Source organism: Anas acuta, chromosome 10 (assembly GCF_963932015.1).
Source record: "Anas acuta chromosome 10, bAnaAcu1.1, whole genome shotgun sequence".
NCBI lineage: Eukaryota > Metazoa > Chordata > Aves > Anseriformes > Anatidae > Anas > Anas acuta.
In genome coordinates this window covers 22,435,079-22,459,985 of record NC_088988.1, presented here as the reverse complement: position 1 = coordinate 22,459,985, position 24,907 = coordinate 22,435,079, and the positions used below count along the sequence as shown (strand labels likewise).

At 41.8% G+C, this 24,907-nt stretch overlaps 1 long non-coding RNA gene across 1 annotated transcript in view; it reads left to right on the top strand.

Moving 5' to 3' along the window:
• The first annotated feature begins 22,833 nt into the window (after nucleotides 1–22,833).
• The window catches only part of LOC137861949 (uncharacterized), a 74,831-nt gene continuing 72,757 nt past the window's right edge, over nucleotides 22,834–24,907 (top strand). Inside the window, exon 1 of the long non-coding RNA XR_011099941.1 lies at nucleotides 22,834–23,095. This is a non-coding gene — a long non-coding RNA (uncharacterized lncRNA). The remainder of the gene's footprint in view (nucleotides 23,096–24,907) is intronic.

The following is a 24,907-nucleotide window of genomic DNA, read 5'->3' as shown; positions in this document are numbered from 1 at the left end:
GGGGTCCATTCCTAGCTCTTTCACTTCAACTACCTGCTGTGATCTTCTGGGGTTTCTAGACAGAAATAGAGAATACAAAAATCTCATGATTTCATAAAGATTCGTGTAAAGCAATGTGAACCTATTTGGTGGGAAATGGGAATACTAAACTTATTTAAACAGAGTTATCTGACACTTACATGGCTAATCTAAGTATCTATGCACTAAGTGCATCTCTGTGTAGTATGTTACTAACATAGCTATATATAGACATGGTTATGGCTTCTAGTAAAACACTCCTTCAAAAGTAAGTTGTTATCACTGCACATAAAACAACTCACACTTCTGGAAAAGGGTAGGTATTTTTATGCTTGTTTTGTATGGAGTTCCATGGAACATATGGCTCTTAAAGATGGATGAACAGCTCATACATCTACTTGTTTTTACAAAGAAATCAATGTGCATTTCAAAGAATTTATGTTTAGACAGACAGATGAGGGAATATTAAGTTAAAAATCATCAAGGAAGCCATTAATACACAGACAAAGGCTAAAATTGATTCAGCTTTCTGATATTTCATCAAACACAGCATTCTGGAGTCAACAACTAAACACTACTGATTCTGATTAGACAGTTATTTCTTCTGATTCTAAATCAGCTTTTGAAGGATTTCATAATCCTGTAAGGCCATTCTTTGTCTACTGAAACATTAATCTTCTAAATATTGTTAAGCTTGCCTACATTCTTACCCTGCAACAAAAATGAAGGTAGCTTACACCTGCAGATGTGAATGTGGACACTTCATTTGGCACACTAATGGTCCCATATGCCAAGCACATTTTAATATAATCATAATATGCTTCCAACATAATAAATTAGTCATGAGTCAGTATGAGATACAGAGAAGGTTCAAACACAATACATCTTACATACAGAACTAATTTCTATTGGTTCTAATTGGGTTAGCTTTTCTCTCTTTAAAATGTAAGCCTTTTAGCACTAAAGGCATAGTTCCTATCTGTTATTGTACAGAACCTTTGCAATTTTTTATTAGGTGTACCTAGCCCTGCAGACTGTGTTTAACTTTGTCTGTGAGTAAGCACTACAGTGGGTATCAGGGTTGTGGTTATTCATCCATTCAATTACAAATCTTGCTTAAATGTGGTCCTCCTCTCCTCTGTTTCCTTCTGAGGAGGGCAAGGGAAGAGGGGACTCACTTTGATATGGACCTACCCAGGAACCAAAACTCTCCAGGGTACTTGCAGTCAGAGGTACAATTCTGAATGTATCTTATGAAACTGTGATCATCCTGGAAGTGCTCTCTGCAGCTCTGTATTCACAAGACAACCTGTTTTTGTGGCATCACCTTACATGTACAGAACCGGCAAAACCTTATGCCATACAGAAAGACTTGATACAGCTGTTGTATGTCTGTCTCTTGCCTAACACTTCCAATATGGAAATTCCCATATAGAAAAGTTTTTAATGTATTTTTCAAACAAGCACTTTTCTTCAGATTAGGGGCCATGATTCTTTATAATTTGCACAGGGATTGTATCCAGAGATGCCTGTCAGAATCCTATTTTATTGGACACTGTACAGACATACCATAAGAGACAATCTGTTGCCTGCGTGTATGTAAAATATAAAAACACAGTATGGGTTGGCAAGAAGGAGTTATCAGTAAAAGCAAGTGAATTACATGCCATTACTGAAGTCTCAGCTTACCCTGCTTCAATATTGTCATTCTGAAGCATGCTGTGTGCTTTCTGTATTCTACTACACACAGCAGCTTGCAAGTGCAAATATCACTCCTATTCATAACCGGCATAACCGCAAGGTTTTGCATCCCTTTTCAGAATTAGAACTGTTTTAGCATAAAAACAAAAAGAACAATAAGTTTATTTTTTGCAGTTTTTTTTTTTTTTTTGGGGGGGGGTGGGGAGAGTGGGTTGTTTTTTGGTGGTGGTAGTGCTGGAGTTTTTTGTTTTTTTCTTGTGACGAAGTAGTAAGAATTCCGGTTTACATTAGATTCAGACTTTTCTCTTTAAAGTGTTTAAACTTTTCTAAATTAATCTAAAAAATAAAAACATCTATACCACTAGGGAAGCCCTGTCAGAGGCAACAGATGCTAGACTTGTGCGTATTCTTCAAAAGCAATCAGTCTACTTTCAAAAACCACTTCTAAGATCTCCTCTTATGGCCAAACTACTGTATATTAACCCCAAAGAGCTCCTTACAAGCAGCTTTTCTTCTTTGAAGTGTGGTTTCCTGTTCACAGATTAAAAATGCACTATATTGATAACAAGTTACAGATCTTCAGACTAAGTGTTATTTAGGCAAACCCAGATAGGACCAGTTCTTAGTCTCTTTTGTGGGTGGTGACCACAAGTTAATGCCTGTGATCTCAGTCCATTATCAATGAAATTTAACCTTTTCACATGAAAAATCAACAGTGTTGTCACCCCTCCAAGTAACTGCATTAGAGAAGTAAAGCTTTGACATTTTCAGAAAGAACTTAATCCTTCTGAGTGTTTTGATACCTTAGATCTACCCTGTACCCTATGAAAAATTTATGAAAAATCTCATGAAAACATTTCAGCTGAAAACACCATCAAGTGCCAGCTTACAAAATATTTTGTTTATAAAAATTCTTTTTGCATAGAAACACTCTTACTATTTGTTTAACCAGATGAAACTTAAAACAGATGAAATAAATAAATAAATAAATAAATAAATAAAAGGTGATTCATCTTTTCTCTTTCTGGAAAAGCCTCTCAAATCTTTTAGGAGCTTTCTCATTGTTTGTGTTACCCAAATGTGCTAAGCCTCACATATTTTCATATTAAAATATGAGCATAAGTTTGGATTCTGTATCTCAGTTTGGATCCTAAAAGATTCTACTACAGATTCTCAGGAAAGATAGAAAATGTAAAATATGATACAAGATCATGGCATTTTACAACTGAAGCATTTAGTTGCTTTTTTTTTTTCTTTTTTTTTTCTTTTTTTTTTCTTTTTTTTTTTTTGTCACTGCTAATATACCATACTTACACAAGAGAATAAAACTGCTCTATTGGGTTTATGTGGCAAAATTTTGGTAGCCAGGTGGCTGCAGGGGTAACCTCTCAGAAAAGAGTCCAAAATTGCCCCATGTTAGATAAGAGCCAGTTCCAGCCAGCTCCAAAAAGGGACCCTCTGCTGGCCAGAAACAAACCAACAAGCAATGTGATTGTGCTTCTGTGAGAGCATAGGCAAGGAACAGAAAAAAATCCAGTACAAGAGCCACTGAGAGAGGTGAGTAAGCAAATGTGCAAGAAACAATCCTACAGCCCCCCAGGTGAGTGCAGCAGGAGGGCAGGAGGTGCTCCAGGCAGGCAGCAGCAGTTCCCCTGCGGGCTGTGCAGGGAGAGGCCCCCGGTGGAGCAGGCTGTCCCCCTGCAGCCCATGGGTCCCCCACGGAGCAGATCTCCACGCTGCAGCCCCCCCGTGGGTGGAGGAGCCCCCAGTGGAGCAGGTGGATGTGGCCTGGAGGAGGCTGCGGCCCATGGAGAGCCCCCGCAGGGCAGGAGCAGGCCCCGGGCCGCAGCTGCAGCCTGTTTGTTCCCCAGGGGTTGTTGTTGGGGCCTGTCCTCTTTAATGCTTTATTGATGATTTGGACGAGGGAATTGAATGCACCCTCAGTAAGTTTGCAAATGACACCAAGGCTTAGGGCAGAGTGGCTGGAAAGCTGTGCAGAGGAAAAGGATCTGGGGGTGTTAATCAATGCTCACCTGAACATGAGCCAGCAGCGTACACAGGTGGACAAGAAGGCCAACGGCATCCTGGCTTGTATCAGGAATAGCATAGCCAGCAGGACCAGGGAGGTGATCGTCCCCCTGTACTCTGCTCTGGTGAGCCTGCACCTCGAATGCTGTGTTCAGCTTTGGGCCCCTCACTACAAGAAGGTCATCAAGGCTCTGGAGAGTGTAGCCACAGAAGGGCTACAAAGCTGGTGAAGGGCCTGAAGGTCCTACGAGGAGTGGCTGAGGGAACTGGGGTTGGTTAGTCTGGAGAAGAGGAAGTTCAGGGAAGACCTTATTGCTCTCTACAACCACCTGAAAGGAAGGTGTGGGGAGCTGGGGGTCAGCTTCTTCTCACAGGTAACTAGTGATAGGACCAGAGGGAATGGCCTCAAGTTGCACCAGGGGAGATTTAGGCTGTACATTAGGAGACATTGCTTCTCAGAAAGAGTAGTCAGGCATTGGAACAGGTTGTCCAGGGAAGTGGTGGAGTCTTTGGCCCTAGGGATGTTTAAGGAAAGGTTGAACATGGTACTCAGGGACTTGGTTTAGTGGGTGATGTTGGTAGTAGGTTGATGGATGGACCAAAAGATCTTTGAGGTCTTTTCCAACCCTCATGATTCTATGATTCTATAAGAGGAGTCCACGCAGGAGCACATTGGTGCAGCTTGCTCCTGACAGATGGACCCTGTGGTACAGAACCATGTCTGAGCAGTTCTCTGAAGAGCTGCAGCCTGTGGGAAGCCCATGCAGGATCAGTTTGGGAAGGATGGCATCTCATAGGAGGGACCAGCGAGAGAGAGTGAGGATGAAGGAGTGGCAGATGATGAAGCGTTATGGACTGATTGCAGCCCTCATTCCCTATTCCACTGCAGGGCTTCGGGGTAGGAGGTAGATGCATGTGGGTGGGGGTGTGGTGGTTTTAGTTTAGTTTGCTTTTAGCTTTCACTGCTCTGTTTTGTTATTCATTGGTAATAAAGTAAGTTAATCTTCCCTAAGCCACGTTTGTTTTGCCCATAACAGTTACTAGAGAGTGATGTCAATATCCATAAGTTTTTCCATCTTATTTTCAATCCCTGATCCATTAAGGAGGGGGAGTGAGCAAGTGGCTGTGTGGGGATCTGGCAGCCAGCCAAGTCAACCCACCAGAACTGCTCAACATAAGAGCTGTTGGAATGCAGCTATGTATACATTATAGTAAATAATATTTTCATGCTAAACAAAGAGAATCAACTGGCTTTATGGAGACTACTTGTTGTCTTTTTGGGAAAACTGTTGTGTAAGGAATCTTAAAGGGAAAAAATGAAGAATACTTGAATTACATTGCTGAATTTTTTCTGTTCTTCCTATTTTTCAATTTTACAAAATAATTACATTCATAATTTAGGGGCACTGACCAAGTAGCTCAGGATATCTTTTAAACCATTAGAGAAGAAAGAAAGAAAGAAAGAAAGAAAGAAAGAAAGAAAGAAAGAAAGAAAGAAAGAAAGAAAGAAAGAAAGAAAGAAAGGCAAGATTATTATGCAACATCTTGATTTATTTACTTGGAACTCAAGATACATTTTTAACATACTGGTAAAAATAAGAACTGCAGTTCTTTACAGGTAATTTCATTGTAATTTTTTTTCTAAGAAAAGGAATTTTTAGCTCCTTAAATCCAGCTTTTCTCTTTACGGTAACACAAAGTTTTGGAAAAGTAGAGCAAATAAAATGGAATTTCATGATACTTTAAGAGACTCATTCATATGGGATTCATATGGGGTCCAAATGCATAACCTTGATGCATTTTTCAATCTAATTTTATTTTCTTTAGAAGTCAAAGCATATAAAAACTACTGTAAAATTAATGGTTCTCTACTCCAAGCTACTAAACAGCTTTGTTTACATCTGTTTCAGTGAAGTTCAGAAAACTGTAGGCATCATTGTGAGCACTATGGAGATACAGACTGAAAGCTCAGGAGCTGCCCCTACAATCTCTTTTGAATTGAAATAGATTCCTTCTGACTAAGTGTTAAGCATGTGAACTGTGACACTGTAGTCTGTAGGACTACTTGATGCAAGATTAGTATTTGTATAGCATTTTGCAAGACTTTTACACTTTTGTAGAATCTACCAATATATCAGTAAAACAGTAACTGTTTCATTCCCTCTCTTCTGTAATACCAACAACTTATTCCAGGTGAGCAGCTGGCAAATACCAAAACCTATGATTTTCACTTTTGTGGAGGTATTTGTGTATATATATATATATACACATATATATACACACACATATAATATATATACATATATATATGTGTGTGTGTGTATATATATATATTATATTATATTATTATTTATTTATTATATATATTATATATAATATATATGTATATATAACTAGGTATATATTAAAAAGCAAATTTGGTTTACTTTTCAGTGATTCTTTTAAATGAATATATCTTGCTGATGTATGTGTAGAGTCAACACAGTGCTATAAAGGAGCAGTAACAAAACACTTCCTACTAGAATATTCAGAACAAACTGAAGGAAAATAATTATTCTTGAGCAGACTTGACAATGAAATTGCACATGTGGTTGATTGGTTGGTTTGGTTTGTTTTTCTCTCTTAAAATGAAGTAAATAAGGTTCCTTAGGTGTCTGTTGTGATGACAGTTTTTAAGATGCCTTTGGAATATCATCTGCAACATATTTTTATATTTTCAACTTTATAGCTTCTTCTGTATATAAAGACCTGGTCTCTGGAACTGAAGTTGGAATGGGTGGAGAAAAGGATTTGCACATGTCAATTGAATTAAAAAGGCTTTGTCAGTTTCATACAAAAATTCATGAACTAAATTGTATTTAATTAGTTAATTTTTAGTGCTCTGAAGTGAGAGCCCAATATCAGTTTTAAATTGTATTATTAAATCATATTATTAAAATAGATGATCTATCTCTCTATTATACGGTTTGTGAATATTTATAAGTAATAAGTAAACCTTTTCAAACTTGACTCAGTGATGAGCAAATTTATGATATAGTAAGTATTTTAAGCATAAGCAGATCTTTTTTTTTTTTTTCTTTTCTTTCAAAGAAAAGAACGAATAGCTTTGTATCAAATGCTAGTTTAATTTATTTTACAAATATGAGGCGGTAATACCTTGGATTACTACTTGTTATTTAATCACTGTATTATTTCAAGGAAAAATAATCACTTCAACTAGCTATGAAAAGAAGAATATTATCATTACATGGTAATATGTAATGACAATACATATTATCAGTCTGATTCAAATCCTCTGTAGTGCCAATCCTGCTTCCCTATAAAACCTTAAGTTAATTTAAAATTGATCATTATTTCTGTATTCTTTTCTTACACTTTGGAAAATCCTATATTGTCTGATTTTTCTACATACAGTTAGCACTCTTCTTGTACCTGAGTGCTTGTTGTAAGGTGTTTAGGTGTTTACCTTTTTCCTTTAGTAAGTACCCTGATACATTTTGAAACTTGTCTGTGCCCGTAGCTACTGACATTTCTGGGGCTTATTCATACCCAAGCACATTTGTAATTCTCTTCATCACATTTTCTTTTACATTCCTTTTTATTTAATTGATTTTTGCTACGGCTTAACTGCACCCAGCTTTTGTATTATTGGAGAAGGTGTAGAAGCAATCCTGATAAGGAAACTACTACATGACCTAATCCAAAAATCTGTATAAGGAAAACTGTTTGGTATCAACTTTATGTCTGAATATCACTACTACATCCTCTGGAGGAATACCTGTGTCTGAAAGTTATTCTTGCATAGTCAGCATCATACAGTGTTATACATTTTTTATATGTAGACTTGTGATGTGGTTTTCTTTTTTTTTGTCTCTTCTTTTTATTGAAAATTGATCTCTCCTTTTTTAAAAATTGTGTGAGAACATATAAGACTATGAAAGCAAACAGAGAAGTAAAAAAAAAAAATTTAAAAATCAGTAAATGGAAAAAAATCTACCACAAAACAATCTGCAGTGAAGAAGTTGATCTGTGAAATGAACTTGAAAATAAGAAACTCCTTAAATTAGGTTTCTAGGCTCACTCACATATTTTAGACCTGCAGCACAGCAAAAAGATACTAGTACTGTGTGAAATCTGAGTCTTGGATCAGTTCTAAAGTTTAGTTTCGTGCATAAGTTGGAGGTCAAATACTCACTTTTTTAGGAAGGCACAAAACCATTGGAAATCAATTATAAGACTTAGACTTCAATGAAGCTAAGAGCATTGGGTGCATCACTTGGTCAGTCTCTTTATCAGTATTTCATCTCAGCTTCTGCACAGTTTTTTTTTTTTTTTTTTTTCTTGTTCTCTACACATAAGATTTGTCTCCCACTCTAAAAGAGTAACTTTTTTTTTTTCTTCCCTTTGGTAATGCTGTAGGCATTTCTAGTGTTAAACAAATAAGTAAAAAGTATAATCCTGGAGCAAAATCATAAAAGGCCTTACTCTTTCTTCATCTGTCTTGGATAGCTTGTTCTGCAGATTGTCCCATATTGCGTCTCTGAGAAATATCAAAGAAAACTAAAGATGTTCAACACAAATGCACTTTATATGGAAAAATTGGAGGCTAACAATGAAGCTCATTGAGCCACTTGAAATTTCTGTACGTATGTTTTGAGCTCTTTTTCCTGCTTCCTCTGACCTTTGGTTTGTTTAATGTTGTGAATTGCTCAATGTATATATTCAAACAAATTTCTTCTTTACAGAAACTGTTTGGCATCTGTTCGCCCTTGTAGCTTATCCCCCCTTGATTGCAGTGGTGTAACTAAACACAGTCTGTTGCTATGGCAGTGATCAGCCGTGTATAGCGTGAGCTGCTATGATTACAGGTCTGCACCGCTCGACTGTTTTTTTCCAGTCAGTTCACAGAGATATCTTTTGTTTCACAGTATATTCCAAGTTGTGTTATTAACATGCTTAACCAATTTGTGCCCATAAGAGTGCCTCTTGCTGTAGAAAATACATTCCCCAAAGGGCTTCCGATATACCCTTTGTGCACATGCAGACACAGTACTCCAGCTAGCATTTACGTCTTTGAGAGGCGTAAATTATATGTGTGGCGAAGGGCATATAGAAGGCTTGATTTCTGATGTGAAATGGCACTTAAAGCAATTCTTCTTCCTAGCTCTACAGGCAAACAGGCCCAAGCAGGAAGAATGGGGCAAGTTGTGAGCAGTGATTAAGTAAAAGGGAGAGCGCTGGGCCCCTGCCAGGGGCTTTCCCTTACCACACTTTCACAGTCCTTTTATTTTTCCCTTCATTTTCTTTTTAAGAACAAAGGTTGTGCTGCAATTTACAACCCATGTCCATGTTCTGAGAAGAACATGTCCATGTTCTGAGAATTTACTGACAGTATCCCTGCCTGTGGAAGAACTCTGATTCAGTTGCTAGGATCACACAGCACTGGCTCAGCCTTTCTCACATGATGTGTAGCAAACATTTCTTTCTAAGCTTATTTAGCTACAGTCTGCAGTCGGAGGCAGGTTGGACAGAAAAACTCATTCTGCTTAATTTTGTGGTCATTGATGCCTCATACTAAGATATAGCTCTGAGCTCTCATGCACAATTTATTAATATGACATAAGCTCAGCTAGCATTTATCTACAGTTTTGCATTGGGTTAGCAAATTCTTTTGTCAAATTGCTCCCAATGCTTGCCAAGCACACTTATATATATATATGTATATATATATATATATATATATATATATATATATTCTGCTTGTCAAGTACTTACTTAAAACTAAACTTTATGGTGCTATTGTATGTACTATTTTTTGGAAAGTTGGGAAAAAATATGTCTATTTCTTGGCCTCCAAGTGCAGAACTGAATTTCCCTGCCTACCCCCAATATCCCCCCCCCCCCAAATCCACATGAAAACTATAAAACAAAACCTGCATGGATGTGAAACAAGATGAATGGGAAGAAGTATTCTGATATTTGGTACACCTTCTGTACTACAGTCTTTGGATAACACTAAACCATGCTTCATCATATGTTTTTCCCCTGCATTTAGATTACATACTTTATCTCTCTGTAAAACCAGTTTGCTTTGAGATCCCAGGACATTTTAAAGTATATAAGTATGTATATAAATATAAATTATTCTTGATTTCACCACTTTCTCTCATTCTCTTCCCCCATCTTTGTTTACTTGATAACAGAACAGCTCCATGAGGAAGCAGGGAGCAATTTAAAAATAACTTTTTTTTTTTTTTTTTTATAATGTATGCAAGAGACACGAACTTTGCAAGCACTGGTATTTTGATATTTTATTTTATTTTATATTATTTTATATTATTTATTTATTTATTTTGGATAATGAAGGTGAACAAAGGTTGTTTATTTCCACTAATTCTCTGTGCTCCTGGGCATGGACAAATGCTGTCTGGCCCTGGAATGCAGCTGAAGGCTATTTTCTTTCATTTATTTCCATATTCTTTATCAGTTGTGGTTTTTTGGTTTTTGTTTTCCTAATTCTAGAAATATAAAAGAAAGACAAAAGAACATCCTTCTGTATTCTATAGTAGTGTCCTCTTTTTTCTGAATTTCTATTATCTTTCAGAGTGTCAACAGTATAGAATGCTGTGCTTGGTGCTTAGGGGCATGGTCTAGTGTGTGATATTGGTGGTAGGGGGGTGGTTGGACCAGATGATCTTGGAGGTCTTTTCCAACCTTAATGATTCCATGATTCCATGATAAATTTTGCGCTTACATTTAGAGAGAGAACAATAGTATGTGTGCATGAGTGTTAGTTATGAATTCATTTGGGATTTTGACATAAAATTGTAACTAGTTAAATATCAAAGGATGTTGATGCCCTAACACATTAATTAATTATACAATGGAATGAAATCATAGAACCATCACTGATTATTTCCCTGTCTAAATGATTGGCATTTAATCAATTAAGTGGAACTATACCAAAATCCAGTAACTGAAGTAAATTAGCTTAGTTCTTTCCACTGAATACACTTTTTTGATTTGTGGCTCTGGTTGTAATTTCTAGCACATACGCTGTGGACGTAAAACACTTAATGTCTTACAGACCTTTGCAGGCCTCACTAGTTAAAAAATATTTTCGGTCTTGCCAGTCACAGCAAGATTTAACTAACAAAGACGTGGATTTAAAAGAAAATAAATAAATAAATAAGTATTTACTGCCTAGAGCCTTATCTGAAAGATTTCAATCAATACTGTTGTCTATATGCCTGCCTACCTGACCCACTTTTGGTGAAGAAGGGGTTGCATAACGTAAATAAAGGTGCATGAACCTGTAACTGCCCCATCTGAGCAGAGTTCCTATCAGCAGAGCCTGTCATTCCACTGCTCTGTTACCTTCTGCAGCTGCAGGAATGAACCGCTTCTGCTCTGACCTGGCCACGTTGCATTCCCATTATTTTCCAAATAGCCCCTTGCCCCTAAAGAACCAAAATACTTCCCTCTGAGTGTAGGCTGCTGTTAAGTTGAACTAGTAGCAAGTGGTAGTTTCCAAACCAGTAGTCTCTTTAGTGATGTGAGGATCTGGTAAATACTTGATGGCTATTGTGCACCTGTAGTGACACAAGAGCTCACAAGAGCACAGAGAAGGTATTTAGGCTATGCTCTTTTTCTTCATTCTCTTGATATCATTTCACCTGATTATCCACTGGGAAAAGAGCATCTAGGAAATTTTCCTTGTGTGTCTTGGTTGCAGTTAGCTGGAGTTCTAATTCAGGTGCAAATTAGTATAGTCTACTAGCATAATTAATGCACAAGCAAAATATTTATTTATTTTAATGGGCATTTTATCAAAGAGGTTAAATGAACACACACATATATATTTTGTTGAGATGGCACCTTCCTCAGTTATAGTTGTGGCAAGACAGTTTTGCTGTTTGGGTTCTGATTAAGAAATAATACGGGTCTTTCTTGTTATGGAGAAACTCATTAGGTAAATACCACAGTGCTCTTAGGCCCTCCTAAATTCCACTTAAGATTTGCTGGCCTATATCATAGCAATATTGAAGTTTCTAAGTGTTGTTACTATATCAAACCGTTGCTGTTGAGAGGTGGTGATATTGTGCTGATAGTTTAAAAGGTATTTCTTTCCATGTTAAAGGTAGCTGAAACCACAGGAGAAAAAGACTTGAAATGTATCATCAGTTCCTCTAACAATGATGCTTTATCTCTTTCAAATGAGGAAAAATGTTTAATGCAAATGACTGTCTGCATGAAAGATACTATTATACAGAACACTTGGGATTTCCTTAGAGACCAGTATGTTATAACTGGGTGCCTCAGCTGATGTTAACTTTTTGACTAAAGTACTGAAATTTTCTCCTGAAGAACAAAGGGCACTTTTCAGCACATTTGTATATTTTACTGTTTTTTTTTTGATATTTAATATGTCAAGTTCACCTTTTTAACCAAAATATTTTGTGATTTTTTTTTTTGGTTTATATTTCATATCTACTTCTTTTTTACATTTTTTTTTTTCTATTTACAAAACCTGTCTTTCTCTCATATCTCAGGTAAATCATAACTGCTAATGAACATTCCCTTTAAAAAGAAGTCATAGAATCATAGAATGCTTTGGGTTGGAAGGGATCTTAAAGATCATGTAGTTCCAACCCCCCCTTCCATGGGCAGGGACACCTTCCAATAGACCAGTTTGCTGAAAGTTTCCACCTTGTAAGTAAAGCCAGTTCCCACCTTGGCTTTAAACACTTCCAGGGATGGGGCATCCATAGCTTCTCTGGGCAACCTGTTTCAGTGCCTAAAGAATTTCCTCCTTATGTCTAATCTAAATCTATCCTCTTTTCATTTAAAGCCATTCCTGCTTGTCCTATCACTACACTCCCTGACAAAGCGTCCCTCCCCAGCTTTCCTGTAGGCCCCCTTTAGGTACTGGAAGGCCTATAAGATCTCCCCAGAGCCTTCTCTTCTCCAGACTGACCAACTCAAACTGCCTCAGCTTGTCCTCATAGGAGAGGTGCTCTAGTCCCTTAATCATTTTTGTGGCCCCCCTCTGGAGTTGTTCTAATACTTCCATGTCCTTCTTGCGCTTGGGAGCCCAGAGCTGAATGCAGTACTCCAGGTGGAGTCTCATGAGAGCAAAGTAGAGGGGAAGAATCACCTCCCTCAACCTGCTGGCCATGCTTCTTTTGATGCAGACCAGGATACAACTGGCTTTCTGGGCTGCAAGTGCACATTCCTCGCTCATGTCAGGCTTACCATCAAACAACAAGTCATGAAGTAATATCTAATCTTGGTTGAATTGACAGAGGTAGAAAAAATAAAATTAAAATAAAATAAAATAAAATAAAATTTCTACTTTCAGGTATTTTGCCATATAATTTTATTTCATAGAACCACATCAGATAGTATTCAATAGTTACAAAAGTAACTGAAGACACACAACAACACAATAGATGCATAATTGCAATTATGATTCATTATAAATAAACACGATTGCAAAACCAGGATCTTCTATCTATACTTTCACTTCAGGGTCCCTTTCAAGTCACTGTTATTTCTTACATTAGTTCCAGTATTTCCAGTGAGTCTACCAAAAATAAAGCCATACTGCAGGTTGCACCAATGACCAAATAGTAAGCAGTATCGGCTGTCTCTTTTTGTTTTGAAGTCTGTTCAGTAATTTTCCAACAAAATTATTATTTTTTTATTTTAATTTTAATCTCATTCAGCAATGCACTACTCATTTTTAATTTGTAGAATGCACATTCTTATCTCTAAGATTTTATGTGGGTTTTCCACCACCATGTATTAAGCAAACTTAGATTCTAATGCAAACAGAATTTAAGATGTAAGCTAGAATGGTAACTGTTTTCTCCTGTTTTTAAGAAAACAATTCCTTTATCATTGGTTTAAATAATTGCAAATTCTTGGAGGGTTTCTGGGTTTTCATCTTCCTCTTTTTTTTTTTTAATTTATTTTTTTATTATTTTTTTTTAGAACTCTCCATTCCCACCCAGGTGGTAAAGTATTTGTGACCATTAGCATTTCCAGTTTACCTAAGATTTGAAATTTTGATTATTTATACAACAGCTCTGGATCCCACATTCAGCTATTCTCTGCTGAAGATTTAGTTCTGCTGCCTCATACCTACTTCAGTCCTTTCCTGCCTGGGTTTAATCCCACATCTATCACACAATCCCAGTGTGACCTGTTCTGCCTCTCCTGACCTTGTTCCTCTCCTACTGTTCTTGACTCACTTCTGGAGGGAGCAGAAGAGAAGTTCAACAGTGTCTCTATCCATCTGTGCAGTGCAGGGAGAGCAGGAGAAGCATCTCCATGGAGTGTGAGTGGAGAGAGCAGGAGAGCTGCTGGGCTCATTAGAGACCCCTCTTAGTTTGTGAGAGCAATATTAGGCTGCTAAAAGACAGAGCTCATTCTTCTTGCTAAATAGCTCTGTTCAGTTGCCTCTACCCTGAGAGGCAGTAAACTGGGGCTGGAATTTAACATAAGGAGTCGCCTTACACCTAATGGTTTGATCACAGTTCCACCAAACATGCAGATTCCATTTTCAAGGTTTATTCATATGAACAGAAGATAACTTTCATTACACATGAGAAAACAGTGCATAGTTTTTCTAGGTGATACATCCTTTGGGTGATGTTCTGTTCCAAGAGAGTGGTGTTTAAAACAAATACCAGTTGCCTATTAAGACACAAGAATACAACAATCAGACAGAACTTAGTTTTTAATATTTGATGCTGATTGTATCACTATTCTCAATCTACATTTAAACAGTCATATTATACGAAGTGATCACTAAGTCAGAGAAATAAAATTTGTCTTGTAGTAGAATAATGAACTGTTTTCTATATATTTTTCACTCTTAACTGATGGCCACCACAATAATTGAGATTGTAAAAGAGGTTGGGTGTAGGCTAGCTCTGTTACAGCAGTTTTTATTCTTGCTTAACTTCTGCCTTTTGCTATCAAAAGCTAAAAACCATAGATGCATGAGCTGAAGGCAGATCTGGAAATTTATTTGAAATTTAATAGCAACCATACGATTGAAATACTGAAAAAGAACTTTGGTATGCTTGAAAAGCATTAATAAAGGGCAAGTGAATTCAGAAAGCCAAGTAATAAAATGCTTTCATAACAGAAATTTAAGTTAGAGGAGCATTTTTAAAAATAAAAATATAGCTTAAAAAAAAAGGAAATTGTATAAAATAATGGAAGTTCAGCAGGAACTTAATCCGTCCACTGAAAGGGTTGAAATTAGTGAACTTGTGGCTCGTCCTACTAGGAGAGGCAGGTAAAGTGGCCATCCTGGAGACATATCCACAACACGTTAATAATTAGCCATCAGTCAGAAGACAGAATAACACTTCCTTCTTACTAAAATAAATAATTAAAGAATAAAAACCTCACAAATCAAAAGGCAATGTTTCATTTTTCTATTTTATGTTAATGTTGCACTACTTCTTATGATTTTAGTTATTCTGAGAAAACTCATACTCACAGGATTTAAGGATTCGGACAAGAAAGCTTATTGAGGATTTCTGGAAAAAAAAAAAAAAAAGCACAGAAGTTATAGAATTAATTAGAAATGAATAAATGCTACGGCTACAGGCAATGACTTCTCTTTTGAGACCAGACAGGCTTTATTTATCTCCCTTGATGCATAACTTGATTTTTGTATTTTTTCTTGTTGATTCTGAAGGATTAGAACTGTGATATAATTAGAAATGTGATATAAAATTGGAAAGCAAGGCGATGACCTAGGACCCTAGAGAAATTAAAATCTATCATGCATTTTTTACTGTCTCTTGAGAAAATGTTTGGGGTCCCGTCAACTCTACTGCTTGTTACCTTCCCACATACCAGGCTAGAAAATACCTCATCTGATTCCTCTGATATCAGTTCTCTGTAGAGTGAAATATAGCAAATATACCACAGAGTTTCTTCAGATACATGGAAGAGTGCGTTGAGGAGTGAAGCACTTGTAATGGTGCTCAAATGCTCTAGGTTTATTTACCATGTCACTGAATGTCAAATGGCTTGATATTAGTTAATAAGACTGAATGTCAACTCTAAGTTAGGCAAATTAAGGTAAAATGTGATAGCATTAATTTAACGCATCAAAAAAAATCAGCAAATTCAGAAATATATATGTATTGTTTATTTTTTTTTGTTGTTGTTATTTTTTGTTTGTTTTGTTTTTTTTTTGTTTTGTTTTGTATTTGCAGTTTTGATCGCGGGGCAGCTGTAGGGGTAACCTCTTGGAGAAGAGTCCAAAAGCTGCCCCATGTTAGATAAAGGCCATTTTCAGCTGGCTCAAAAGAGACCCACTGATGGCCGGAGCTGAACCAGAGAGCCTCTGTGAGAGCAGGGAAAAAAAGGCTGAGACACACTAGCTCAGAGAGTGAGAAGTGAGAAGCAGCCCTGCAGCCCCCCAAGGTGAGTGCAGCAGGAGGGCAGGAGGCAGCAGCAGTTCCCCTGCGGGCTGTGCAGGGAGAGGCCCCTGGTGGAGCAGGCTGTCCCACTGCACCCATGGGTCCCACATGGAGCAGATCTCCACGCTGCAGCCCCCCCGTGGGTGGAGGAGCCCCCATGGAGCAGGTGGATGTGGCCTGGAGAAGGCTGCGGCCCATGGAGAGCCCCCGCAGGGCAGGAGCAGGCCCCGGGCCACAGCTGCAGCCATGGAGAGGAGCCCCCGCAGGAGCAGGGGGGCTCGGGGGAGCTGCTGCCCAGCCGTGGGGGACCCGTGCTGGAGCAGTTTGCTCCTGGGGGATGGATGGATGGAGCCCGTGGGACGGAGCCGTGTGGGAGCAGTGCTTGAGGAGCTGCTGCCTGTGGGCAGCCCGTGTGGGATCAGCTGGGGAAGGACGGCATCCCGTGGGAGGGACCCCACGGGGAGCAGGGGCAGGGAGGGACCCTGAGGGTCACTCTGCTGAGTCTGCTTTGCCCGTCACGATAGTTGTTGAGTGATCTCCCTGTCCTTATCTCAGCCCTTGAGCCCTTTGCATCGTATTTTCTCCCCCTTTCCCTTTGAGGAGGGGGAGTGAGAGAGCGGCCGTGGTGGAACTCGGCTGCCCACCCGATTCAGACCAGTGCAGTTGCAAAGGACTGGAAAAGTTTTCCGACGAAACAAGATGTTTAACAAGGAAGTGCATAGTTTCCTTATTAAGGCTTCCTGGATAATTGGGGTTATTTCATATTCCCAGCTTGGAGGAAGAGAATTGTTGATTTCACCTTCTTTTTTCTTACATGGAAATAAAAGGTGAACTGCTCTCCAAGTACGGTCAACGTATCAGAATCAAGCTCTTTTTGTCCGTAATCCCTTCTCAAGGAAAAGATTGATCACACACCTTCCACAGATGTAGGGGAGCAGGGAATAATGTTTGAACTACTCTCATTCAAGGCAGTTTGGGCATAGTGGTACTTCTCTAGCTGTTTCTAGACGCGTTAGCAACAGAGAGTGTTGTGCCGTCACTGGGAGGCGCCTGCGGTGATGACTTCAGAAACAGAAGGGAATTGTGTCACCACAGCACTTTGGGAAGAGCTGCCTCTGCGCACGTTTAGCTGGGAGGGACAGAGAAGGGTGCTGGATGTGATGAAACCACGTGAGGATTTGTGGATCTCCCCTTGAGGTGCACAGAGAGGGACCATGCCCTTCTGTAAGTGTTTTGATGCTTGGCTGGGGAAAACAATGCGGTTTTGTTGTGAATGCTTCCTTGTAGTATTCTGTAGTTTGTGTCAAGTCCTTACAGAAGCCTCAAGGTTGGTACTTTGCTCAATGATGGAGCTGCACAGAGTGAGAACAGACCCAATGTACGGGGGAGGGCCTCTGCACGTTCTCTTCTTCCTACAGACGATCAACAAATAAGGGGAGACAGAGAAGAGTGTGCTGTGGTCCTCCCATAGACCGCAAGTACTAAAGCATAAACAAGAGGCTTAAGAGTCCCCCTGTCACGTTAAAATTCAGGACAGCAATGCACTTCATCGCATGGGCTGGCCTGTCGACTAGTGTCTCAGGCTGTGGCGTATGAAGATGCACTCCATCTGCTTTCAGGGTAGCAATGGCAGTGGGCAAGCTGCCTGACCTTAACATTTGTCATTTCATCTTTCACCAGAGTTTTGCTGGTTTCCCACGATTCAGTCTTGGTCTAGGAAAAAAAAAAAAAAAAAAAAAAGTGAATTCGGATCAAAATAAAAGGATTTCCTTTCCATTAGTTACGTGTTCTTAACTTGACAGATTTGATTATCGACTTAGAAGGCAAATATCTGGCCAGACTGCAAGACTTGTGCTCGCAGCGTGGGACAGCTCTCGTAAAGGTGATTCAGGGTAGCTTCTGGAAAACAAGACATCAGATCTCCCAAACAGCTTTCTTTGTGCTAATGTAGGAAGGGCGAGTAAGAGGAAAGGTAAGAGTCCAGGTACCATAAGAAGCGGAAGGTGTGAAGGAAACTTCCTTCTGGCTGGTACAGCTCCATATCTAGTTGTCAAGTATGAAGAGAGCAGCTCTAAGTTTCTCGGGGAGAGGAAAACAAAGAGACTGGGAGATTGTACAAAGAAAAAAATGGGATTCCCTATTTCAGGAAATCCTAGTAACTGGAAATAGAGATTGGAAGAGTGCTTTAAGCCAAGACAGAAACTTTTTAAAACTAAAGCCTAGGAGTTGGATGAACCAAGAAATGAATCCCTTTTGATTATGCAGTTGTGTCCAGCGTTATCTTGGGAAATATGGTTTCCACATAAAACGTATCTGGGGCTTGAAGTTCTCCTAAGGCCCTTCTCTGTGTATTCCCTACTGTTTGGTAAGCGCTGAGGTCACACTGCAGACAGCAGCACGTCCTCTCCCCACTACTTAGCTGTCTGTTCTCACAACACGTCTAGGAACAGAATGGCTTGGACACAACTGCGCCTAGGACCGAGTTCATTCAAGCTGGTGGACGAGGTAAAAGCTCTGGACAAGCGAAGGGGAGGGAGGGATGGATGGACATACAATATGATCGCTTTAATCTCATTTCTCTAAGAATCCTTGCTGAGAAAACAAAACAAAACAGAATCAAAAAGAACAGAACAGAACAGAACAAATGAAGCAAGCAGCTAGCTTGCTGGAGACATTGTCTGGGAAACAGTGAAAACACTTGCAGACAAAAAACATACCAAAGGACTAACTCTTTGAGCTTAATTCTAATCCAACAGCATAACCTCAAACTCCTGTTTCTGTTCGTCACAGGCTGGTCCAGTAACATGTCACACTGGATGACTTTGCAGCATAGATGTCAGGAATGCAGCTTGGGATCACCTCCTCCTTCTACTTAGAGGTCAGTTTGAAGGGATGAGCAAGTAATTTTTCCTGGGTTGACAGAAATCTAAAGTCTGTTTTCTAACACTCTTACAGACACTTCTCTGTCCATCGGCCTGTCCTGCCAACTCTGGTGTGAGTGTGAGGTTGTGGCAAGAGGGATTTCCCATTCCTATTTGACCTGGTGGACACCAGCTCTCCTAGGAAATGGCCCATGTTGCTGAGGAGGCAGCAGTATCAAAGCCCTTGTTGATGAAGGTACAACAAGCTGGGGAGGCTTTGGCATTTCTGCACAATGCTGCTCCCTGATTGTCACTCCAGACTCAGATTCTGAAAGAAGCAAAGCAAGCTAGAGGAAAACTGTACGTCCGGGTAATTTTCTTTCTTTCTTTCTATTTTTTCATTCTTCACTTGTAAGAAAACCTAAGTCTTTAAACCATTTGTTTGCAAACACGGCTTAATGGAAATGCTTATGGGTGTGCTCCTTCCCCTTGTTTGGAACCTGCTTAACCTCGCTTCAGCTCTAGGACACCTATGCTCAAATGTATGCTTCCCATGATAAAGCGGTGTTCTTTCGGTATTCTTTTCTGAGATGGTTGCAGGTGAGGTTGAAAAGAGTTGTCAGTAGGATTCTTCGTTTCCTTTGCAGGATCCAAAACTCCGTGTTACAGCGGATCTTCTCCTCTGATCTGAAAAGCTTCACAGGCCAAAAGAGAATTGAGATGACGAAGGAAACAGAGAATGCTGACCAGTATTTCCAATTACCACCCGTAAGTTTTGTGAAAGAATCCGGTGCATTTCTGTAGTGGTAGAAAGTTAATCAAATCATGATCGTGCACTTGAAGGCAAGCAATGCTACAAAAATGAAGAATGCAAGGCCCTGCTTAAGGGCAATCTTCAGGCTGCTTCTAGATCAACAGCTTATTTGGTTCTTCCACAACCTCATCTCCACTTGCTTAGAAGTTGTGAAGGTCGGAAGCACACTCCGTCTTTTTCATCCCCTCTGTGTATCTTTTCCCTGACAGCAACTTCTGTCTTGGCTCTTCACATCCAGCCAGAGCAGTTGCTTTGCCTCCGCAACCTGCAGGCTGACCTCTCGTGTGTACCTGTGCTGGACTGAGGGCAATGCTTGTAACGCACACAGATGCTGTATTCACTGTGACTTTTAGAAAAGAGAGCAAGAAGCTAACCTGCGCAGCAGTTTCTTAGGTTTCTGCATATCTATCTCTCTATCTATGTCTCTGCGTATATATTTCATTACTTCTTTACTTGTTTAAAGATCCTTTAAATACAGTAGATACTTTAAGAAAGCTTACTTGTTCTTCTCCTTTACTTGTTTTTAACGTTTACTTTTCTAACCAATCCTTAATGTTACAACATTGGATTTCTTTAGTTCTCAGTCCTTAGAAGTTCTCAAAGCACATCAGTGATTTCTCTATTTCTCAATCTTTCCATCTGCATTGAGACCTCTTATCTGAATTTAGGTATTAGGTGAAGAAGAACACTGCAACTAGCTGAAGCCGTATCGGACACATGCTTCTGCTAGGAAGTCATTCCGAGGGATTCCACGGTGTACTTTAGACAGGTTTGCTCTGGACTCAGCATCCCCAAGGGATATTTCAAAGCTCTCGGAAGGACCTGTCGTTATCTCTGACACTGCAGCCTCCATTAGGAACGGGTAAATATTCCTTGCCCTTGTGGGAAGGAACTACTCAGTTAGCTGTTTCTAACCCAAATCTCTTTGTTGTCTTCTATTGACAGACACCACCTGGCTAGCCAAGCTAAACCTTTGAAAATGGAAGGAGTGGGACTACTTCCAAAGCCTGCTGCTGCTTCTAAGCAGAACTGCCATGTAGGTGGGGACACAGCAAGAGGACACGTCCAGGCCAGGGTGGAACTGCAAGGCACCTGTCTGAGCCACACAACGAAGTCAGCGATTCCCAGTTGGAGACTGTTGCTCAACTAGTGACAAAGCAGCTGGAGCGCTTCTGGTTGCTGCTGATGGGTTCCAGTGAATCAGCCAGGGATATGAGCTACGAGAACGGCTGAAGCGATCTGAACTTACCTGAAAGAAAGAAGACAAGAGGGGAGGGAAGGGGAGGGAATAAAAAGAAGGGAAGGGAAGGGAGGGGAGGGGAGGGGAGGGGAGGGGAGGGGTGGGGAAGGGAGGGAATAAAAAAAAGGGAAGGGAGGGTAGGGTAGGGTAGGGTGGTGTAGTGTACTGTAGTGTAGTGTAGTGTACTGTAGTGTAGTGTAGTGTAGTGTACTGTAGTGTAGTGTAGTGTAGCGTAGCATAGTAGAGGGGAGGGTAGCGTAGGAGAGTATAGGGTAGTGTAGGACAGCGGAGTTTAGGGGAGTGTAGGGTAGGATAGGGGAGGGGAGCGTAGGGGAGCATAGGGGAGGGGAGCATAGGGTAATGTAGGGTAGTGTAGCGAAGGGGAGTGTAGGGTAGTATAGGGGAGGGGATTATAGGGTTGTGTAGGGGTGTGTAGGGGAGGGGAGTGTAGGGGAGTGTAGGGGTGTGTAGGGTAGTATAGGGGAGGAGAGGGGAGTGTAGGGTAGTAGAAGGGAGGGGAGGGGAGTGTAGAGGTGTGTAGGGTAGTATAGGGGAGGGGAGTGTAGGGGTGTGTAGGGTAGTATAGAGGAGGGGAGTGTAGGGTAGTATAGGGGAGGGGAGGGGAGTGTAGGGGTGTGTAGGGTAGTATAGAGGAGGGGAGTGTAGGGAGTGTAGGGCAGTATAGAGGAGGGGAGTGTAGGGGAGTATAGGGGTGTGTAGGGTAGTATAGGGGAGGGGAGTGTAAGGGTGTGTAGGGTAGTATAGAGGAGGGGAGTGTAGGGTAATATAGGGGAGGGGAGGGGAGTGTAGGGGAGTGTAGGGGTGTGTAGGGTAGTATAGAGGAGGGGAGTGTAGGGGTGTGTAGGGTAGTATAGGGGAGGGGAGTGTAGGGGTGTGTAGGGTAGTATAGGGGAGGGGAGTGTAGGGGTGTGTAGGGTAGTATAGAGGAGGGGAGGGGAGGGGAGTGTAGGGGTATGTAGGGGAGTGTAGGGGAGTGTAGGGTAGTATAGGGGTGTGTAGGGTAGTATAGGGGAGGGGAGTGTAGGGGAGTGTAGGGTAGTATAGGGGTGTGTAGTGTAGTATAGGGGTGTGTAGTTTAGTATAGGGGAGGGGAGGTAAAGGGAGGGGAGGGGAGGGGAGGGTAACAGAGTGTCGGGACAGGGAGCATAGGGGAGGGGAGGGGAGGGGAGGGCAGGGAAAAGAGCAGATGGGAGGGGTGGGGAGTGCTACCATAAATAAAATTGCCAAATACATGACATTTTGGATCTGGAGCCAAATCTTTGTGTTGCTGAAGGGACGCAAGACACAGACTCCTGATGGCTTTTGAACAGGAGGCGTTTATTGCCCTTTTTCACTACTACATGTCCTCTCCCCGTAGCCCCACGTGCTGTCCACGCGCCCGAATCTATCATACAGTTGGTCAGAGACCCTCAGACACGCGCCTGGAGCCAGCCAGCAATTGCCCACTGCCCAAAGGTCCTCTTTAACACTGTAGCCAATTCTTTATCCACGCCTCCTTCAAGGTTTTGTTTCTACCGCTTGTTTCCTCGTTACCTCTAATTCAGGGACCTGCGAAACAGCGCGAAGCCACCTGAAAAGTCCCTCCCCACGCGTTGCCATTCCTTCCACAACCTGATTTATCGCTGCCATCCGCGCATTGCACAGTGCCATGAAAGGTTTGGCGTGCACAGAGGTGGCTGAGGATTTTCAGAAAGAACTTGCCTTAAGAACTGCATCAAGACTTTTGCTGGCAGGCAAAAGATCGGGTGATTGATGAACATAGGGATGGCAGCTGAGCAAGGGAAGCATCTTCCAAACTTCCAAATATTTCCTGGATACAGAACTACAACTCCTCTGCTCTCCGGTTAGGAGTTTCTGTCACCTGCTTAGGAAGCAGAAGCAGTAACATGGGATTTAGAGGATCCAGCTGAAGCGTCAGTGCCAGTTAGAGGAAACCATCAATGTACGGGGTTTGAAGAGAGTTTGACCGGTTTTCCAAGGAACATGTACTAGTGCTGCCTATATATGCATATAAATATCTCTACAGCTGGCTTGTATCAGACATAGAGTGGCCATCAGGACTAGGGAAGCGGTTGTCCCTCTGTGCTCGGCTCTGGTGAGGCCGCACCTCGAGCACTGTGTTCAGCGAAGAGCTCGAGGTGCTGGAGCGTGTGCGGAGAAGGGCTCTGAAGCTTGTGAAGGGTTTAGAGAACAAGTCTGGTGAGGAGCGGCTGAGGGAGCTGGGGTTGTTCAGCCTGGAGAAAAGGAGGCTCAGGGGAGACCTTCCTGTGCTCTACAGGAAGCTGAAAGGAGGCTCCAGAGAGGTGGGGATCGTTCTCTTCTCCCAAGCCCCAAGTGACAAGACAAGAACAAAAAACCTCAAGTTGTACCAGGGGAGGTTTCAGTTGGTTATCATGAAAAATTTCTTCACCGAAAGACTTGCTCTGGTGGGTTTACGTGGCAAGGTTTTGGTAGCAGGGGGACTGCAGGGGTGGCTTCCGTGAGAAGAATCTAGAAGCTGCCCCCCGTTAGATAACGGCTCCACTGCTGGCCAGAGCCAAGCCAGGAAACGATGTCGCTTGTTCCTCTGGGAGAGCGTATTTAAGAAAGGAGAAAAAAAATAACAAAAAAAAGCTGCTTCCCAGGGAGAAAGAGAGGAGAAGCAGCCCTGCAGCCCCCCAGGTGAGTGCAGCAGGAGGCAGGGGTTGCTCCAGGCAGGCAGCAGCAGTTCCCCTGCGGGCTGTGCAGGGAGAGGCCCCCGGTGGAGCAGGCTGTCCCCCTGCAGCCCATGGGTCCCCCACGGAGCAGATCTCCACGCTGCAGCCCCCCCGTGGGTGGAGGAGCCCCCGGTGGAGCAGGTGGATGTGGCCTGGAGGAGGCTGTGGCCCATGGAGAGCCCCCGCAGGGCAGGAGCAGGCCCCAGGCCGCAGCTGCAGCCCCCCCGTGGAGAGGAGCCCCCGCAGGAGCAGGGGGGCTGGGGGGAGCTGCCGCCCAGCCGTGGGGGACCCGTGCTGGAGCAGTTTGCTCCTGGGGGATGGATGGATGGAGCCCGTGGGACGGAGCCGTGTGGGAGCAGTGCTTGAGGAGCTGCTGCCTGTGGGCAGCCCGTGTGGGATCAGCTGGGGAAGGACGGCATCCCGTGGGAGGGACCCCACGGGGAGCAGGGGCAGGGAGGGAGCGAGAAGGAGCGGCGGGGACAAATCTTCAGGGACTGACCGCAGCCCTCAGTCCCGTTTCCCTGCGCTGCTCAGGAGGAGGAGGTGGAAGAGGGCAGATGGGGAGAAGACGTTTTGGGTTTCTTTCCTTTGTTTCTCACGTGTCTAGTTTGTTGGTAGTAGGCAATAACTCTTACTATCTCCCTATGCTGAGTCTGCTTTGCCCGTCACGATAGTTGTTGAGTGATCTCCCTGTCCTTATCTCAGCCCTTGAGCCCTTTGCATCGTATTTTCTCCCCCTTTCCCTTTGAGGAGGGGTTGTGAGAGAGCGGCCGTGGTGGAACTCGGCTGCCCACCCGATTCAGACCAGCGCAGTTGCAAAGGACTGGAAAAGTTTTCCGACGAAACAAGATGTTTAACAAGGAAGTGCATAGTTTCCTTATTAAGGCTTCCTGGATAATTGGGGTTATTTCATATTCCCAGCTTGGAGGAAGAGAATTGTTGATTTCACCTTCTTTTTTCTTACATGGAAATAAAAGGTGAACTGCTCTCCAAGTACGGTCAACGTATCAGAATCAAGCTCTTTTTGTCCGTAATCCCTTCTCAAGGAAAAGATTGATCACACACCTTCCACAGAT